Below are 21472 nucleotides of genomic sequence, written 5' to 3' on the forward strand. Positions count from 1 at the left end.
GCAGAACACCTGAGAGGTAAATACTACTATGTCTATATTTTATCTTTCTTTCCTAATGACATTTGAATGTAAAATAAGATGCTCTTAATAAAAGATAACTTTTGAAGACACAAAGTTGAAGGTGACCAATTGGAGTAGTGAGGGCAGAGGGCAAATAACAGTGGTTAAAGATTAAATGGGAAATGAAGAGCATGTAACATTGTTATAGATGGGAAGAGAAAGGGAAGTAGCTGGAGGCAAAACAGGACTGCTACTTTGTTTTCAGATAATATAATCATGGCTGCCTTATAGTTTTCAGCTTTTCAAAATGAGGATTATGGGCTGATCATTCAAGAAATGTAATGTATATTTTCAAGAAATTTAATGTATGTTTTCAGATTGTTTTCAGATGTATATTAAATTTAATTTTAATTTTTAAAAAAATTTATTGGAGTATAGTTGATTTACAATGTTGTGTTAGTTTCAGGTGTACAGCAAAGTGATTCAGTTATCATATACACATACTCATTCTTTTTCAGATTCTTTTCCCATATAGGTTATTACAGAATACTGAGTAGAGTTCCCTGTGCTATACAGTAGGGCCTTGTTGGTAATCTATTTTATATATAGTAGTGTGTGTATGTTAATCCCAAGTTCCTAATTTGTCCCTCCTCTCCATGTTTCCCCTTTGGTAACCATAAGTTTGTTTTAGAAATTTGTGAGTCTTTTTCTGTTTTGTCAATAAGTTTATTTATATCATTTTTAATTAGATTCCACATATGAGGGATATCATACGATATTTGTCTTTCTCTATCTGATTTACTTAGTATGATAATCTCTAGGTCCATACATGTTGCTGCAAATGGCATTATTTTGTTCTTTTTTATGACTGAGTAGTATTCCATTGTATATCTGTACTACATATTCTTTATCCATTCCACTGTTGATGGACATTTAGGTTGCTTCCATGTCTTGGCTATTGTAGATAGTGCTGCAGTAAACATTGGAGTGCATGTATCTTTTCGAATTATGGTTTTCTCCAGATATATGCCCAGGAGTGGGATTGCTGGATGATGTGGTAGTTCTATTTTTTGTTTTTTAAGGAAACTCCACACTGATCTCCACAGTGGCTGTACCAATTTACATTCTCACCAACAGTGCAAGAGGGTTCCCTTTTCTCTACACCCTCTCCAGCATTTTTTGTTTGTAGGTTTTTTTTTTTTTTTTAATATTTATTTATTTATTTGGCTGTGCTGGGTCTTAGTTGCCACATGCGGGATCTTCCTTGTGACATGTGGGATCTTTTAGTTGCGGTGTGCAGGATCTTTTAGTTGCGGCATGCAGGCTCTTAGTGGCAGCATGCAGGATCTAGTTCCCTGATCAGGGATTGAACCGAGGCCCCCTGCATTGGGAGCACAGAGTCTTAACCACTGGGCCACCAGGGAAGTCCCCGTTTACAGACTTTTGGTGATGGCCATTCTGACCAGTGTGAGATGATACCTCACTGTAGTTTTGATTTGCATTTCTCTGATAATTAGTGATGTTGAGCATCTTTTCATGTACTTTTTGGCCATCTGTATGTCTTCTTTGGAGAAATGTCTATTTAGATCTTCTGCCCGTTTTTTATTTGGGCTGTTTGTCGGTTTTGTTTTTTTTTTTTTACATAGAGCTGCATGAGCTGTTTGTAAATTTTGGAGATTAATCCCTTGTCGGTTGCATCATTTGCAAATATTTTCTCTCATTCTGTGGGTTGTCTTTTCATTTTGTTTATGGTTTCCTTTGCCATGCAGAAGCTTTTAAGTTGAATTAGGTCCCATTTGTTTATTTTTGTTTTTATTTTCATTACTCTAAGAGGTGGATCAAAAAAGATATTGTTGTGATTTATGTAAAAGAGTATTCTGACTATGTTTTCCTCTAAAAGTTTTATAGTGTCTGGTCTTACATTTAGGTCTTTGATCCATTTTGAGTTTATTTTTGTGTGTGGTGTTAGAGAATGTTCTAATTTCTTTCTTTCTTTCTTTCTTTCTTTTTTTGTTCACGTGGTATGGCTTGCAGGATCTTACTTCCCTGACCAGGGATCGAACCCAGGCCCTGTGACTGAATGTGCTGAGTCCTAACCACTGGACTGCCAGGGAATTCCCCTAATTTCTTTATTTTACATGTAGCTGTCCAGTTTTCCCAGCACCATTTATTAAAGAGACTGTCTTTTCTCCATTGTATAGTCTTGTCTCCTTTGTTGTAGACTAATCGACCATAGGTGCATGAGTTTCTTTCTGGGCTTTCTATCCTGTTCCATTTATCTATATATCTGTGTTTGTGCCAGTACCACACTGTTTTGATGACTGTAGCTTTGTAGTATACTCTGAAGTCAGGGAGCCTGACTTCAGCTCCATTTTTCTTTCTCAGGATTGCTTTGGCTATTCGGGGTCGTTTGTGTTTCCATACAAATTTTAATTTTTAAAAAAAGATGACTTCTTTCCCAAAATGTTGTAATGCTTATTTGGTAAAAGAGGTCTTGGGGAGTGAGAGCTACAAATATGGAGAGGGAAAAAGAGTAATTCCTGAGTGTTACTGAACAGTAGACAGATTTCTAAAAATACTAGAAATTGTACTTGGTAGACCAAATAGATACATTTAAATGAGGATACCAGGAAATGCTGGCCATTGCTTTGCAAATGGCCATCTCTAAATTTTACAGATATTATGTCCAGTCACAGAAAGATCCATGGGGTTTTCCAATGTTTCTTGCCCTTTGGTCTACAGTGTAATTTCTCAAAGAGTGTTTACAATGGATGATGATAAGAATTATACAGAAAAAAATAAAACAGGAGGGTCATGTTCAGAACCCATATATATGGACACTTGATTTATGACAAAAATGAAACTACAAGAAGTGAGGAAAGAATGTACATTACAATAAATAATGCTGGAAAAACTAGACAGCCACAAGGGGGAAAATTATGTTAAATCAAAGACATTAAATAAAAAAGAATAATTCACACTGTGTATTTGACATCTCATAGTACAAAGCAGTGCTTCTCCAAGTGTGGCCCATGGACCACTTGCATCCAGGTCACCTGGGTGATACTTAAAGATATAGATACTTGAGCCTACCTTAGACTTGTTGGTTCTCTAGTCGTAAGACTTAAGAATCTGTATTTTTGTCAAACTCCCCTAGATGTTTTTTAGTACACTAAAGTTTGAGATTCACCAGCAAAGCATTTTGCAGTTAGAAAAACAACTATCTGAACCCCAGCTCTGCAAATTTATGGGCTAATTAATTAATCTGTCTAATGTAAGTTTTCTTCCCAGTAAAGTGGTGATAATAATAGCCTCATAGGTAAGTTGTGATGACTGAATGAGATATTGCGTATACAGTGCTTACCGTAGTCCTGGTTGATAACAGACACTCCATAAATGTTAAAATTACTCTCCATATCCAGTAAACCTGCTAAAAATGATGTGTTTTCAATCATAAACAAAAAATTTCCATTGTAATGTTATAATTTTGTACTAGTATTACTGTATATAAAGGACAGTACCTTTCTCGAGCATACTGACATGTAAGTGGAGAGTGTTTGATCTTGTGAACTTGTTTGGAGGTAACATCTAGACAATATAGCTATTCATTCATACACTTGCACCAAAATAATTGTGGTCCCATCTAAAAGATGCAACCTTATGGGACTTCCCTCGTGGCGCAGTGGTTAAGAATCCGCCTGCCAATGCAGGGGACACGGGTTCGAGCCCTGGTCCAGGAAGATCCCACATGCTGTGGAGCAACTAAGCCTGTGCGCCACAACTACTGAGCCTGTGCTCTGGAGCCCATGAGCCACAACTACTGAGCCTGTGTGCCACAACTGCTGAAGCCCGTGCGCCTACAGTCCGTGCTCCACAACAAGAGAAGCCACCACAATGAGAAGCCCGCACGCCACAATGAAGAGTGGCTCCCACTCGCCTCAACTAGAGAAAACCTGTGTGCAGCAATGAAGACCCCACACAGCCAAAAATAAATAATAAATAAATAAATAAATTTATCAAAAAAAAAAAAAAAAAGATGCAACCTTAGGTCTTGTGCATGTGATGCAATGAGGGACATCTGCCCCATGACCCCAATGAGCTAAATCACCTTGGGAATGAATGTATGGCAGATTAATTCATTCAGCAAACATTTACTGGAGGATTATGATGTTCCAGGTACTGTGCCAGACTCTGAGCATTAAGAAGAGAAAGATGTGGTCCTTCCCCTCCAGTAGCACATAGTTTATGAGATGTTGCAGCACGTTATCTTCACATTTACATGTATTACACATGCAACAATTTCTTTACACATTAATTACACATTAAGATTTTTGTTAAATGGCTAGGAAACTGGAAAAGCCTGTTTTTTTCGGACAGGCTTTTTTGAATAAGGGAAAAGAAAAATATTAAACAGTACATTTACTGTACCGAGCTTCCTTTTCTCCTCCTGCCCCCCAAAGCGAACATTTTTCTTTGAAACTTTGAAAACAATGCTCCATTTTCTTCTAGCACCCAGCACTGCTGAAAGTAAGTGTGATACAATGAGTACATGAAGGAAACTGCCCGGTGAAACAAAAGCTACCTTAACAGCTTCTCTGGTCTGTCCACTCATCTCCTTGCTCTTCAGTACTCAGGGACTAACTATCAGTGCTGGAAAGTGGACAGCTACTTCAGAAAGTAATGGGGAGGGCTTCCCTGGTGGCGCAGTGGTTGAGAATCTGCCTGCCAATGCAGGGGACACGGGTTCGAGCCCTGGTCCGGGAAGATCCCACATGCCGCGGAGCAGCTGGGCCCGTGAGCCACAATTGCTGAGCCTGCGCGTCTGGAGCCTGTGCTCCGCAACGAGAGAGGCCGCGACAGTGAGAGGCCCGCGCACCGCGATGAAGAGTGGCCCCCGCTTGCCGCAACTGGAGAAAGCCCTCGCACAGAAACGAAGACCCAACACAGCCAAAAATAGATAAATAAATAAATAAATTTTTTAAAAAAGAAAGTAATGGGGAAAAGAGTTGACGAATCAGGGCCCGACTGTGCCCACTCATAACCAGGAACACCTGAGATTCAGGTGAGACGTTTTGCAGAGACCGTCTACACCAGATTCCTAGGATTACCATAACTAAGTTCCACCATAACAAAGTTGGGTGGCTAAAACAACATAAATTTATTCTTTTGCAGTCTGGAGACCCGAAATTCAACAACAAGGTGTCAGCAGGGCCAGGCTCCCTCTAAGGGCTCTAGGGAAGAATCTGTTCCATGCCTCTCTCCTAGCTTCCGATAATTGCAGGCAATTCTTGGTATTCCTTGTCTTGTAGCTGCATTGCTCTAATCTCTGCCTCAAACATCACATGGCCTTCCTCTCTCTGTGTCATCTCTTCTTATAAGAACACCAGTCCTTGGATTATAGGCTCAATCTATTCTAAGATGTTCATGTGAATTTGACTAATTACATCTGAAAAGATCCTATTTCTAAATAATGACATTCTAAGGTTCCGAGTGGATATGAATTTGGGGGAGACAGTATCCAACCCAGTCCAGTCTCAGGAGAGCATGGTCTTAGGGGAAGGCGGTGATAAAGGTTAGTTGAAACGCAGTCAGGCAGCAGATGGGAGCACAGGCCAGGAGACAGAAACAGCTGCACACTTAGCTTCCAGCAGCACTGATCTATTCAGGATTGCCTTCCCACATGTTCCTACCTTCACTGACAGGGCCCACATGTCCATTTAGGCATAAGAGGCACAGGGTCAAGGTACCTTTAGGGGACCATGAAAATGTTTCAATCTCTTTTAAAATCTAAAGAAAAAATAAATATAATCCAACCTGGATTATATTGATATTTATATCAGTATAGTCATAACACACAATTTTTAATATTTTTTATGGAGGAGGGGGCTCAGGAGAGGCTAAAGTGCTTAAGGCACACAAAAGTCATAATGCAGCCCTATTTACCAATGTTCATGCTCATGCTCTCTGGTGGAAATTTCCTCCCTCTTCCATCATCCATCTTACCCTTCAGGCCTCAATTTATGAATCATTTGTCTTGGGGAAACTTTCCTTGAGAAAATTTTCTCCTCCATCTCACCTCTCTTCCATCCCCCCACATACTCACACCTAGCTTGGTTTATGTGCTCCTTATGTGCATAGCTCTATCACTCCGTCTCCACGTTGTGTTACAATGACCCATTTCTATGGAGTCACTCAGAGACTAAATATCAGGTATCACTGTGATGCACACGCTATTGGTGCTCCACCTAGATCCACTTTGTCATTATCGTGCCTCAGACATCATGAGTGCAAGGCTCACACTCCAAGCCTCCCAGAGAAACTGTCCTTGCCTGACAGAACTGTCTGGCAGTGCTTGCGAGCTCACATTAGCCTCTACTCATCCCCACCTCCAAGGGTGGTCCATAGCTAACCAGTGACCGATAGCAGGGTTGTAACAGCCCAGCCCCCTGGCCAATGGGGAGAATAACTTGTATGGTACCATTCACTCTCCAGAGTGTCCCATGAAATCACATCATAGCTTAGCTTCTTCCCCTGCCCTATTCTGTTTCCCCACCACATTTACAGCATTCCCTCAGGATTAAATGGCTTGCTAAGAATACCCACATCAATCTCTGCTTCTAGGGAGCATGACCTGAGACATTTTGAACCAGCATTAACAAACTGGCAAAAACTGTCTAATAAATGAACATATTGAATGAATGAATGAGTGGACAAATGAAGGAATAAATGTTGGAGAGACATAGAAGCAAGCATCAAAGACCTACACAGGCCTTTACAAGGGCTGAACTGATAATAAAAGAACTTCAGTCCTTGCTAAACTAACAACTTGAGCACAGGGAGAAAAGATAGGCATGTAGGCTCTAGAACAATGGCTTAAGACAGGTTTACTCACAAAAACTGGGGAAGAGTCTGACAATTAGACCTGAAGGACAATGCCTGCTGTGTGCCCGGTTAGTCACTTTCACATATACCAACAGACTAAGATGATATTAAGCCACCAAAACTGATGGAGATTTCCTTAAATTCTCTCAGACCTGACTGGCCCAGAGCTGGGGACAAAATGAGTTTGCAAGTTTGGATTATGAGGTTACTTCCAATGAATATTTGGAAATGATGATTTGTTGATGAAAGGCTGCCTCTGAAGACCTGATACCTTGCGATAGTACCCTGGTGATCCTAAAAGTGTGATCCTCTGGAGCCAGTGTCAGACAAGCTGGGAAAGTAAGAGAAGATTTCATGGCATGGAATTTCTATCATAGATATGGTTCTTTGTAATTTAAGCAGATCCTCTCAACCTTTGCAGCAGTTTTGGAGCTGAGCAGATGGCAGGGGAAGGCTTGACTAAGTGGTGAAGTTTCAGCTGCAAAAGGCAATTCCTAGAATGACAATTCAGAAACTCATTTCCCCCAACACTTATCATATTGGCAGAGGGTTCATGAATCTTTTTAGGAAAACGAGAAGGAAGCAGTGCATCAGAATAAGGCATCCTATGTTTGGTTAGGTTATATGGAAGCAAACACTACTGAATCCAATTCTTCCTTTGTGTTTGCTATTCCCAAGGCAGAGGGCCAGACTTGTTTGTAAATTAAATAATACCAAAAAAGCTAAAGCTCAGGGTCTGCAATCTAAAAGACCTCCAGCACACAAAGCAACTATTAAATGCATTCTAAGTTGCTCCAACCCTGGCCGGCATTACAGACCCCTGTAGTTTCCAGCTATATCTTTTAAAGCCCCAACCCCCAGGCCATGGACTGGTACCGGTCCGTGGCCTGTTAGGAACCGGGCCGCACAGCAAGAGGAGAGAGGCGGGCGGGCGAGCAAAGCTTCATCTGTATTTACAGCCGCTCCCCATCGCTTGCATTAGCGCCTGAGCTCCATCTCCTGGCAGATCAGTGGTGACATTAAATTCTCATAGGAGCACAAACCCTACTGTGAACTGCACATGCTAGGGATCTAGGTTGCCCGCTCCTTATGAGAATCTAATGCCTGATGATCTGAGGTGGAGCTGAGGCAGTGATGCTAGCACTGGGGAGTGGCTGCAAATACAGATTATCATTAGCAGAGAGGTTTGACTGCACAGAGACCATAATAAATCAATTGCTTGCAGACTCATATCAAAACCCCATCAGTGAGTGGCAAGTGAAAACAAGCTCAGGGCTCCCACTGATTCTGCATTATGGTGAGTTGTATGATTATTTCATTATATATTACAATGTAATAATAATAGAAATAAAGTGCACAATAAATGTAATGTGCTTGAATCATCCCGAAACCATCCCCCTCCCCAGGTCTGTGGAAAAATTGTCTTCCACTAAACCGGTCCCTGGTGCCAAAAAGGTTAGGGACTGCTGTTATAAAGAAACAACGAGTTTGTAGAAAGAACATAATCTGGACTCAAATCCTGCCTCTGATACTAAATAACTATATTATCTTGAACAAATTGCTTTTCCTTTCCGAGCCTGTTTCCACAAATGTAACATGGGGATGGAGGTGGGGGAGGGGATAATAGCAATCTCAAAGGATTATTGTAAAAATTCAGTGTGATAATGTTTATGAAAGTAACTGGCAAACAGTAGACTTTAAACTCATATCAGTTTTTCTTCATTTCTATTCTGCCTAGCTTGGCAGAAGTTTATGTCAAAATAGCTGCGTTCTTTCAAACCATTTCAGCTCTGGCTCATCTATAATTTTTCCTTTATCTTCAAGTAACTTTAATATTAAAGTTTGAGTTCCTTGAAATTCCATAGCCCTTATTCTGTGTGAACGAAGCAATGAGGTCCGGCTTTTGGGATTTTAGTTTCGATCCTTTGCATTGTGTATGTAACAAACTATAAATGCATTTGATACTCAGAAACTATAAATGTATATCGTCTTTTAGTGAGGACTGAGGACTGGTTGTTTTAATTCAGTTTAAATTACTCAAACGCAACAAAAGTGTTATCAACTGAGATTATTTCTGTGGCAAATAATAGAAAAGCTATTCAACTGGCTTTAAAAATTCAGGGAATTGACTAGCTCCTGTAACTGAAAAGTCCATAGGACTTTCCATGGGTTGGTCCCAGGCATGGTTTGGTCTAGGCTGGCTCAATTTTTCTGCAGTTACCTCAGTTCTGTCTGCCTTCAAATGTTGGCTTTGTTCTTGGGCTGGCCTCATAAAATGACTGCCAGCAGCACTTATGGTGGTTCCGCAGTCACATCCAAGGGTAGAACAAAGGCCAAAGCCAGTTTTTGGAAACATCATCATACAAAAGTCCCAGGCTTCACTCTTACTGGACTATTCCAACACAGTGTCTGTAGGATGGGAACTGCTATGCTCTGACTGGCTTAAACCTGTATCAATCACTATGACAGGGAACTGGGATTATTCTGAGAGGCTTAGATCAAGCAGGACCCTCCTCTGGATCTGAAGATAAGGTTCATCCCTCCTAAAGTCCATGGTTGTCACTCAAGGAAGCTGAAATGGATGGTAAAGGAACAAATTCAATGTCTGCTAGAATTAAAAACTAAATTTTAGCAATTTAGTAGTGCTCCTAAATGTCTGGTTTTTCTTTTTGAAATTATCACTTATTTCACTACACTGAACTCTTTCCAAATAAAATATCACACTTTAGCATCCAAGAGCAATGTTACACTGAGAGTGAACTAATACAAGGCAAGACATCAGCAGGAATTTCAGGACATCAAGATGAGAGCTCCTCTTTCTTGTTTTATCTCTCTCCACTTTCCCTTATTTTTGTCTCCCTCTATTTTCTCATGAATTTTTTTCTCACTTTCTTCCATCTATATTCCTCTTTTTCTTTTCTTTTTTTTTTCTCTTTTCTCTTTTTATTTATTTATTTTTAACATCTTTATTGGAGTATAATTGCTTTACAATGGTGTGTTAGTTTCTGCTTTATAACAAAGTGCATCAGCTATACATATACATATATCCCCATAACCCCTCCCTCTTGTGTCTCCCTCCCACCCTCCCTATCCCACCCCTCTAGGTGGTCACAAAGCACCGAGCTGATCTCCCTGTGCTATGCGGCTGCTTCCCACTAGCTATCTATTTTACATTTGGTAGTGTATATATGTCCATGCCACTCTCTCACTTCGTCCCAGCTTACCCTTCCCACTCCCCATATCCTCAAGTCCATCCTCTACGTCTGCATCTTTATTCCTGTCCTGCCCCCAGGTTCTTCAGAACCTTTTTTTTTTTTTTTAGATTCCATATATGTGTGTTAGCATATGGTATTTGTTTTTCTCTTTCTGACTTACTTCACTCTGTATGACAGACTCTAGGTCCATCCACCTCACTACAAGTAACTCAATTTCATTTCTTTTTATGGCTGAGTAATATTCCATTGTATATATGTGTCACATCCTCTTTATCCATTCATCTGTCGATGGACACTTAGCTTGCTTCCATGTCCTGGCTATTGTAAATAAAGATGCAATGAACATTGTGGTACATGACTCTTTTTGAATTATGGTTTTCTCAGGGAATATGCCCAGTAGTGGGATTGCTGGGTCGTATGGTAGTTCTATTTTTAGTTTTGTAAGGAACCTCCATACTGTTCTCCATAGTGGCTGTATCAATTTACATTCCCACCAACAGTGCAAGAGGGTTCCCTTTTCTCCACACCCTCTTCAGCATTTATTGTTTGTAGATTTTTTGATGATGGCTTAAATAGACATGTCTCCAAAGAAGATATACGGATAGCCAACAAACACATGAAAGAATGCTCAACATCACTAATCATTAGAGAAATGCAAATTAAAACTACAACGAGGTATCACCTCACACCAGTCAGAATGGCCATCATCTTTTTCTTTTCTTAATATGCCTTTTAAAATATGCAAACATAACAGGATGTGAGATTAGACATTTCTTGATGTCTAACCAGGAAATTTTAGCTAGAGCCTCAAAGCTATCAAAACAGATCATCATCTAGGGACACGTCCTCTCAGAAATTATTAAAAGAGGCCAAACTCATCCATTGCTCACCTCCCCAGCTGCATATGAAAGAGAAAACTAGAGATTCATCAGAAAGAAAGTTCTTCAAAGGTGAATTTATATGTAGAGATGAGAAAGGGATGTCTTCACCCAGCCTGGAGCCAACTGAAGAAGCTTTCAAGTGAATCACTCAGAAAACCCAGAGCTTGTCAGATAAGGGAGGCTGGTATCTTACTTACTTTAAGCTGGATATTTTAAAAATTCCAGGGGAATTCCCTGGCAGTCCAATGGTGAGGACTCGGTGCTTTCAATGCCAGGGCCCAATTTGGATCCCTGGTCAGGGAACTAAGATCCCACAAGCCATGTGGCACGGCCAAAAAAAAAAAATCCATAATACTGGACTTTGGTGGGACAGGGTAGGAAAGGAAAGAGTGAAAGTACAGATAATGCCCATCTTTCCCACTGCCAAACCCCAAGCTTTGAGTCAGAATTAAGCTGAGGAGAGAGCAAAGAACTTGGGCGAAACTTTTAAACTGTATGCAGGATGGAGAGTCATTGTGTGGGGTTTTTTTTAGATTCAACTAGGTTCTCTAATACTTGAAAATATAACTCTTCAATAATAGCCAAACATGATTCTGCCTGAGCTGTTTTCAAGAGGTGAGAAAGCAAAAGTCCTAAAGCATGTTGTTAGTTGTAGGAATATTTTAAAAATGTTTTGCCTTACATTTTAATGTAAAGAAAAAAGTTGTTTCCTAATTGTACCCCCACTAAATTCAGTTTATGTAATAAACTTACTATAGGAATGCAAATTATCATATATGCATCTTCAATATACTTTCTCTGAGCATACCTAAATAATGCATCAGTGGGGTCCTCCAGGAAATGCAGAATTTTCATACAGAGCAATTGAGGAGTTTACAAAGATTTGGGGCAGTGGGAGGCTAAGGTCAGCGAATGGAGGAAGGACGGAGAAACACCAGAGGGAGCCTTAGAGAGGCCTGCAGAGAGAAGGGGAGGGAGTGGTCACCCAAGCCCAAAGAGGGATGGAGCTGAGCTTCTCTCTGATGTGCTGGTGCCTTGGATAGCAGGAGGCAAGGAAGCCCAGCCGGTGCTGGGCACAGAGCAGGATGGAGACCAGTGAAAAGCTCAGTGGGATTGGCAAATAGCGAATATTCAGCACATAGATTTCATTTTCTAAATTCAAACAAATATCATTGTAACTGATACAGAATACTCAAAGTACTTAAAACTGGTGATAAAGTAGAATTTCCCCATTGAGCCTCTTAGCAAAAACAGAATTACATTCCTCAAGGAGAAAAAATTAATAACCACAGGCCAATGAAATCGGCCTTAAGAGTATACAAAATGTACTTAAACACAAATGTTATTCACCTAAAATCCACCTAAACATGTGATAAAAGTTAATCACCAAAACAAATCTGGAAATAAAAATGCTGAAAATGAAAACCAAAGAAACAGTGACCCTATGTAAGGTCACAAATGACACAAGCCGAAGGCCCACTTCGCCCACGCTGACCTGGCAGCACAGACTATTAAAGTACCATCTCTTTCAACATCTTTGCTCAGACAGGCCCTCAATGGTATATTTTCTGACACCTAGGCAGTCTAAAATCATGATAAAGTCACCTGTATTCCTAGGAATACAGAAAGCTTTGTCATTCTTAGCATCTCAAAAGATCACTTTTTCCCTTTGCATCATTTTTCCATTACTCTCTGCATTCTTATCTTTGTGAACTTAGAGCAGGGCACCTAATTTTTCCACATCTTTGTTTTTTCTCACTGATGAAATAAGGACGCAAGATTTGTTCAACTCATTCTTTCCCCAACCTATCCCTCCAGTTGGTTCCCACATTCCAACCATACAACACTCAGTCTTTCTCTCTCTGAACTCAACTAAGTGCAGAGTTCTGTGTTCTGTCATTGCTCTGCAAAAGCTTCCTCTCTGTCCCCATCACACACACACGCACACACACACACACCCTTCCACCACTCCACCGTCCAAGGAAATCCTTCAAGGTCCACTTTAAATGTTATCTCTTCTCTCAACCCCCCACTAATCTTGCCCCATTCCACACCCCCAAGCCCAATATGATCAATAGAGTTGAATATCCCCTCTCCTCTGCTCACCTGGTACTTAGTCCCCTTAGAATGGTCTTTATTACCTACCTCACAGTTAGCTCTTTCGGTGACCATCTTCCCATTAGACTGATAGATCTTGGAGGCAGAAACCATGCCATTTATCTCTGTATCTCCAGTGGCAGAGGGAGAAGGTTTACGCCTAAAGAAAGAAACAAAAATATCTGAAAAGGTTTTCAAGATCTTTTTAAGGTTTTGTAAGCAATAGAAATAACCCCTGTGCACTCCCCTCTGCTCTACTGGTACATTAGGGCCAGGGCTACAAGGAGATAGATGGTGGACATGGACACAGGCTTCCCCTTTGACCAGAAATCAGGTCAAGGCCACCTCAAAATCCATCTAACACAAAGACAAGGACAACATGTAATAAATTAAAACCACCTTTTGCTACTTAATTCTTAGCTATGTTCTACATGTCAAGTTGCCTTAACATGAGAGGTGGCTGTTCATTAATATCTTACTGTTTATTAATGAGCGCTGTGTTTACCAAGTGGGTTGTGCTGCTACACATTTACACAGTTATAAATAAAGCAAACTGCCAAGAGATTAGCTGTGGAAGATCTGAGATTTTGTTTTCACAAGGACTCTCCCAATCACTTCACGCTTATGGCAAATTCATGACTGTACCCTAAGGTCTATTTAGCCTAGACTAAGCGGCTGTCACCAGCCCTATTAATGCCGCAGCAAACTCAGTGGAGCTGCTTACAGAGCAGGGAGGAGAATGATGTCACTTTGCTTTTAATAGACACCATTCTGAAGTCTTCGCGTTTCCTTTGCAGTCAGCAAAGACAGACCCCAAGTTCAGGAAGAGAAGTTTCTGACTATAAACTTTCAAGACTTCCCTTCCTGCCCACCCGTCTCTTTTGAGTCATGTTGACTATGCTCATTAGATGGGTTACTCATGTACAGTAAGTTCCTATTATTTGCAACCCATTGTTCTCTAAAACTGCTTTGTAAACTATAAAGGGCTTTAAAAATTCGCTTGTTTTCCTGCCTGAGGTGAGGACAACTCCTCCTCCAGCTGAAATTATCAGCACACAAATCACAACTATCCACCAGTGAGGACAGACTTTCCCTGATTTCTAAAGCAACATATTAAAGCGGAAAGAACCCTTTATTTAGTGAACTAAAGGCTTAGGCCCAAATCCTGGCTACATTACCAGGGCTTGGACTAACCTGAGGTGAACAAGGGGCCCAGGGAGCAAAATTTAAGGCAGCCCTCACTCTCAGATCTCACTGGTCCTGCCCCATCCACTATAACCTCTGAGAATTTTTTTTTGTTTTTTGAGGGCAAATTCATATAACACAAAATTAACCATTTGGAAGTGTACAATTCAGTGACATTTAGTAGAGTCACAATGTGGTGCAACCACCACCTCTATTTAGTTGCAAACATCTTCGTCACCCCAAAGGGAAACCTCATACCCAGTAAGTAGTCACCCCTCATCCGTCCCTCCCTCCAATCCCTGGCAACCACCAACTGCCTTCCTATCTCTATGGTTACAACATGTGTGCTTTTGAGTAGCAGTACTAATAACCAAGTTACCTTGTGCCAAGACACTATTTGAAGAGTTTTATGTGCACTGATTCAATTAATCCTCACAAAAAAACCCAATGAGGTAGACACTAATATCCCCAGGTGAATGGCTTATTATTTAATTCTCTAATTACCATTTCTTCATCTGTAAAATGAAGAAGACAGCAACACTCTAACAACAGTTTGCTAAGCACATTTATGTGAGAGGCATTGTTCTAAGTCAGGAATAGCAATAGGATTCAACTCTAACTGGGAGTGACTTCCTGTAGAAAAGAGGGAGAGGAATTCTTGAGCTAGCTCGCTGGGACAGAGTGTAATCATCGACTCGTGATGTCTGCCATGGACAGAGGATTGGGTGAAGTGCTGTAAGAAATGGAGATTTGCTCTCCCTCCTAGACAAGTAAGGGGAAAAAAAAAAAAAAGACAAGTAAAATCATACTCTGCCTCAGTCCAGAACAAGAAGGAAGCAATTCCATGTGAGTGAAATGAGGCAGTGAAGGCAGTTTGTACAGTGTTAAGAGCAGAGGCTTTGGAATTTGAAACAAAACAAAATGGAACGTGTTAAATTCTCAACTCTGCAGCTCATAGGTAATATCTTGAAAATGTTATCTAACCTTTCTTATTCTCACTTTCTCTTTTGTAAAATAGCTAATAAATCTAATTCATAAAGTTCTGGTGGGAATGACATGAGATCATGTGAGTGAATGGCTAAGCACTGTATCTGACATATAGTAAGAGCTTAATAAAAGGCTAGGAAATAAAATGTATATATTGTATTATATATTACATATTATATCATATAATATTAGGTATATTATACATACTTTATATATTTAATATTGTATATATAAAGAGAATATGTGTGTATGTACATATGTGTGTACAATATATATAAATACTCAAATATAAAAATAAGTATAAATATATATATATACACATACACCCATTCTCTCCTCTTTATAGGACATAGAATAGACACAAAGGAGGACTCAAGTCTACTTGCAAGAGGGAATGGAGATTAGAAAAGCTTTCTTACAAAAGGAGGCCCTTGAGATCATTCTTGAAAGAATAGACCCATATGCCGGCCTCATCCTGTTGTTTTGAGGATTTGGTGACATCATTTATTTAAAGCATTTTGCACAATGCCTGCAGTCCACAAATGTTAGCTAAGTATAATGTTTTTGTTGGCTGCTTTATTATTCCATTGTGACCCTCTGAATCAGTCAAATTTCTTGATGGCAAAGAACAGAAACTGCCTCCAGGTAACTCAAGCAGAAGAGAAATTTCTTGGAAGGGTCTCAGAGAGCTCAATGACTCAACAGGAAGCAGGCTCAGAGCAGAGACAGGAACCCAGAGGGGCCAGGCAGCTGAGGACACAGCCTGGACCAACTCCCTGGAGCAGTCTGGTTAGGTCAGTGCCATGGACACCATTGCTGCTGGGCACTCAGCACTGCTGCCATCATCAAGAGTGAGTCTCCTCCTGGGCATATACCCTGAGAAAACCATAATTCAAAAAGATATATGTACCCCAATGTTCACTGCAGCACTATTTACAATAGCCAGGTCATGGAAGCAACCTAAATGCCCATCGACAGACGAATGGATAAAGAAGATGTGGTACATATATACAATGGAATATTACTCAGCCATAAAAATGAACAAAACTAGGTCATTTGTAGAGATGTGGAGGGACCTAGAGACTGTCATACAGAGTGAAGTAAATCAGAAAGAGAAAAACAAATATCGTATATTAATGCATATATGTGGAATCTAGAAAAATGGTACAGATGGACTGGTTTGCAAGGCAGAAATAGGGACACAGATGTAGAGAACAAACGTATGGACACCAAGGGAGGGAAGTGGGGGTGGGGGGGGTGGGGGGATGAATTGGGAGATTGGGATTGACATGTATACACTAATATGTATAAAATAGATAACTAATAAGAACCTGCTGTATAAAAAAATAAAATAAAATAAAATTCAAAAAAAAAAAAAAGAGAGTGAGTCTCCTACTGGGCATATACCCTGAGAAAACCACAATTCAAAAAGAGTCATGTACCACAATGTTCATTGCAGCACTATTTACAATAGCCAGGACATGGAAGCAACCTAAGTGTCCATCGACAGATGAATGGATAAAGAAGATGTGGCACATATATACAATGGAATATTACTCAGCCATAAAAAGTAACAAAATTGAGTTATTTGTAATGAGGTGGATGGACCTAGAGTCTGTCATACAGAGTGAAGTAAGTCAGAAAGAGGAAAATAAATACCATATGCTAATGTATATGGAATCTAAAAAAAACGGTACTGATGAACCTAGAGGCAGAGCAGAAATAAAGACACAGATGTAGAGAATGGACTTGAGGACACGGCGGGGTGGTGGGGGGGTGGTGAGGGGAAGATGGGATGAAGTGAGAGAGTAGCATTGACATATATACACTACCAAATGTAAAATGGATGGCTCGTGGGAAGCAGCCGCATAGCACAGGGAGATCAGCTCAGTGCTTTGTGACCACCTAGAGGGGTGGGATAGGGAGGGTGGGAGGGAGGCTCAGGAGGGAGGGGATATGGGGATATATGTATACATACAGCTGATTCACTTTGTTGTACAGCAGAAACTAACACAGTATTGTAAAGCAATTATACTCCAATAAAGATGTAAAAAAAAAAAAAAAAAAAGAAGCCCAGTTTATAAGGGTCCAGGGAGTGGTTCACCCAGAAAGGGCATAAATCCTCTTCCCAGGGAGCATTTCAGGATCATTTCCGAGATGCCTGCCAGCCAAGGGTGAGAAGTGAAAGCATCACTTTCCCATGGAGGCCGGTGGTGCCCTCTGGGGCAGGCGCCCGCTGTGTGGCCTAGGGGTGCCCTGAGCTTTGGAGTTTTATGTCAACAGGAGTATTTTTATTTAACGTCACATGGTAAACACAAAGAAAATCCTCTGTTTTCGGACCTAATTCCAGCAGGGCACAGAATTGAGAGTTTTTAGCTTATGACTTCATTTTCTGCCGAACTTGGTCAAGCTCAAATATTACAATCTTTTCGTTCCTGGAGCGAGGCTTTCTGCCCTCGTTAGAAATATTGAAAACTGCCTTGTACCCACATCTTGCACTATTTGTTTAGTTCTTTAATAAATGAAACGTTAATCCATGTACAAAAAAAAAAAAAAGAGTGAGTCTCAGTGTCCCTGAGATTTTCTACCATTCCCCCAGGATGTGACACCCTTGGTGAGAGAACCTGTTGGCTGATTCTAAGTCAACTGTCCACATCTCAGCTGCCAGTGGTTATCAAGAGAAGGTAACTGGCCTCTTCAACTTCCACAGCAGGAAGTAGGGTCATTTTTCCTACTAAGAATCACACAGAAGGACTTATTTTAGAAATAGAAGGAAATTTGAATGTAGGGTATCAATAAAAAGTTTCAGCTGAACCATAAAGAACACTGTTTGGACACAGCAGAAAGCATTGTACCAAAAATGTAGAAAATCATCATAAATCCCAAAAATTTATCTTCAAACTGTAAAATACTTAAAAAACAAGACTTTCAGGTCATTGTTGGGTGTTCCATGACAAACATATGCTATATATTAGTAAGTCTATAAATAATAGTGAAGTAAATATAAAACAAGTCAATGACTAAATGTGTAATTAATGTTAATCATAAACAATAATTTCTTCAAATCTTTAAAAATTGGTCTAAAATGTTAATGTCTCAGTTTGAAATCATCTACAGGCCAATTTGAAATGTGAGAAGGTTAGTTTTGTTTTCTTTACCCCCATTAACAAATTTGAGAAATGTTTTTATCTAATGTGAATGTGAGCATATGGAAAATAGTCAGCAGGGAATGTGGGCTTATGAGTTAATAACAAAAGTTGGTTGGTAAGAGTTGATAATGAATTAGCGAGAGATAATTCTGATGCTCCTAAAAGATCTGCTCTGAGATTTCCAGGAACTATGCAGACCTTTAGACAGAAGGCAGGAGCCAGAGGAGAGAAAAATGACTTCAGTAGAAAAACTGGCCTCTTACCATCAGTACTTAAACATGCCCAACTCTCTCCCATATCAAATAAAACCCTCTCTCTACATCTTCCCCTGCAGGGACTGCCCTACTTCTACCCTCCCCTTGGCTGTCCCAGACTTCTTGATGGTTGTTTATATTCACTTTTTCTACTTCCTCACCTCCCACTCATTTCCAGCCCACTGCAGTCTGGCTCTGGCCCCACTGCTCCACTGCAACTTGTCAAGGTCACCAATGACTTCCTTCTAGTTAAACCTAATGAACACCTTTCCATCTTTGTCTTACTTGGCCTCACTGCAGCTATGGATAATAACTTCCTCTTGGAAATACTCTCTGTACTACACTTTCATAACCCAATAGTCTCATAGTTTTCCTCCTGTATATATTCAATTGTAACACACTGTCTTGGATTTTACCAAAGACACTCAAAACTCAACATTTCCCGTCTGAATACACAATCTTTCTCTGCAGGTACACTTTTCCTCCTATGTCCTTCAGAATGAATGTCTCCCAAATGCGTGGTTATTAAGGTTAAAGACTCAAGCACCATCTTTGAATCTTCCCCCTCAGTGTCCAACGCCGCAGCCTGCCACCAACCAGTCAATGCTGATTATTACAGCCCCTCAATAGCTCTCAAATACTGATACATCCACTTTTCTACTCCTTGCTGAAACCACCCTAGTCCAAGTAACCAAATAAATAACTGAATGATCTTAATGACCTCGTGCCTCTGTGTCTCAATTTCCTACTTTGTAAAATGAGACAGAATGAACACGGTTTCTTCCTTCTTTATATTCTGTGATTATAAGAGTTTAAAATCAAGGAGTGACTCAGGATAAAATCAAGTCCAGTTCTTTGGGAGACCATCTCACTTTCTCCACTTAAATATTGTGGTGACCAAGATTGTGCCTCATATCCTCCCATAGCACTGCTCTTAAGGACAATCTCAGGGTCTTCAAGATAATTTATAATAAGGCTCTTCCTCTTAAATAGGGATCTGCCTTATGCCACATTTTGAGCTATAGCGAATATTTTAGAATGAGATTCTAATGATGGTAACAAATTTATCTACCTTGTTTCATTAATTCATCTGAAAGCTCCTTGTGAAGAATAGGAGAAAGCTCCTAGTCCTGAAAATGTCCCATGTAGTAAAAGGAAAAATATGTCCCAGGACTTCCTTGGTGGTGCAGTGGTTAAGATTCTGCCTGCCAATGCAGGGGACATGGGTTTGATCCCTGGTCCAGGAAGATCCCACATGCCGCGAAGCAACTAAGCCCGTGCACCATAATTAATGAGCCTGCGGTCTAGATCCTGCGAGCCACAACTACTGAGCCCTCATGCCACAACTCCTGAAGTCCTCGCGCCTAGAGCCTGTGCTCCGCAACAAGAGAAGCCATCGCAATGAGAAACACATGCACCACAAAAAAGAGTAGCACCCGCTCACCACAACTAGAGAAAGCCCACGCGCAGCAACGAAGACCCAATGCAGCCAAAAATAAATAAATACATTTATTTTTTTTAAAAAACCTGAATAACAGGGAAATGTTGACGGAGGTTGCGGGGAGAGGTAGTGATGAAGGAGTTGGGTTGATTTTTAGCAAGTAGTAAGGTCAAAATAAAAGCAATATAGGGCTTCCCTGGTGGCGCAGTGGTTGAGAATCTGCCTGCTAATGCAGGGGACACAGGTTCGAGCCCTGGTCTGGGAAGATCCCACATGCTGCGGAGCAACTAGGCCCGTGAGCCACAACTACTGAGCCTGCGCGTCTGGAGCCTGTGCTCCGCAACGTGAGAGACCCGCGCACCTTGATGAAGCGTGGCCCCCACTTGCCGCAACTAGAGAAAGCCCTCGCACAGAAATGAAGACCCAACACAGCCAAAAATAAATAAATTAATTAATTAATTAATTTAAAAAAAAAAGCATTATAAAAGGAGAGTAAAGGATTTAGGTCAGGGCTTTCTTTGAAAAAAAATTTTTAAACATAAGCAGATGGAAAATGTTAAGTGACACAATATGGTAGATTCCACCAGTGAGCTTAATAGGTAGCCATTTTAACGGGAGAGAAAGCAGACTGCGAAGTGAGAAGTTGGGAAACTTAAAGGGGCAAGAGCCAGAAAAGCAAGGGACTCCTTCCTGCCGTGAGGATTCTTTTGGTTCTGAAGTGTGTTAACCTACTAGTGAAGATATCATATATCCCCTAAAAGGGGCATCCATCAACTGGAGAAAGATGTGCCATCTCTCTCCACAGCTCATTAGCAGATTGAAAATGTGACACTGTGTTACTCTGATTAAGGATTAATTTTCTAATTCCAGGGATGGAACGCTCCTCTAAATGAGTAGGCCTTCACACAAAAACACAGACTCACATAATATGGACGAAACAAAACCTTTAATGCTGCCTTCCATCTTCCTAAGACCCAGTGGGGAAGAAAAAGGAGGATCTCTAGCAAAAAGGGGAGTTAAGGGTTAAAGTTTTCCAGCTCTCCATCCGGGAACAGGTCCCACTAATGGGGGGAGAAGTGTGATGCCATCTTTCTGGCAGACTGAGGGCTTGGGAAAACTAGGTCCTTCTAGTCTGGCTAGGGAAGACATAATATTTCCAACAGCCAACTGTAGCAAGGCAATAAATAGCAATGTCACAGACTAGATGAGTAACTTGTTACCTCAGACCCTCCCAGGGACATATAATTTGGGTTCCTACCATTTATTGGGATAATGCCCACTTATGCCGGGGCCTGCAAATCCCTTTAAAATATGTAACTAAATGCTGTCTACACTTTTATATTTCACATACATTGTTGGGGCTTCATTACAAACTGCTATA

At 40.6% G+C, this 21472-nt stretch overlaps 1 long non-coding RNA gene across 1 annotated transcript in view; it reads right to left on the reverse strand.

The window, feature by feature from the left end:
• Window positions 1-13186: 13186 nt before the first annotated feature.
• Window positions 13187-21472, reverse strand: part of LOC137770214 (uncharacterized) — a 172506-nt gene continuing 164220 nt past the window's right edge. Inside the window, exon 4 of the long non-coding RNA XR_011075138.1 lies at window positions 13187-13235. This is a non-coding gene — a long non-coding RNA (uncharacterized lncRNA). The remainder of the gene's footprint in view (window positions 13236-21472) is intronic.

Source organism: Eschrichtius robustus, chromosome 10, assembly GCF_028021215.1.
Source record: "Eschrichtius robustus isolate mEscRob2 chromosome 10, mEscRob2.pri, whole genome shotgun sequence".
In the NCBI taxonomy this organism is placed as follows: Eukaryota; Metazoa; Chordata; class Mammalia; order Artiodactyla; family Eschrichtiidae; genus Eschrichtius; species Eschrichtius robustus.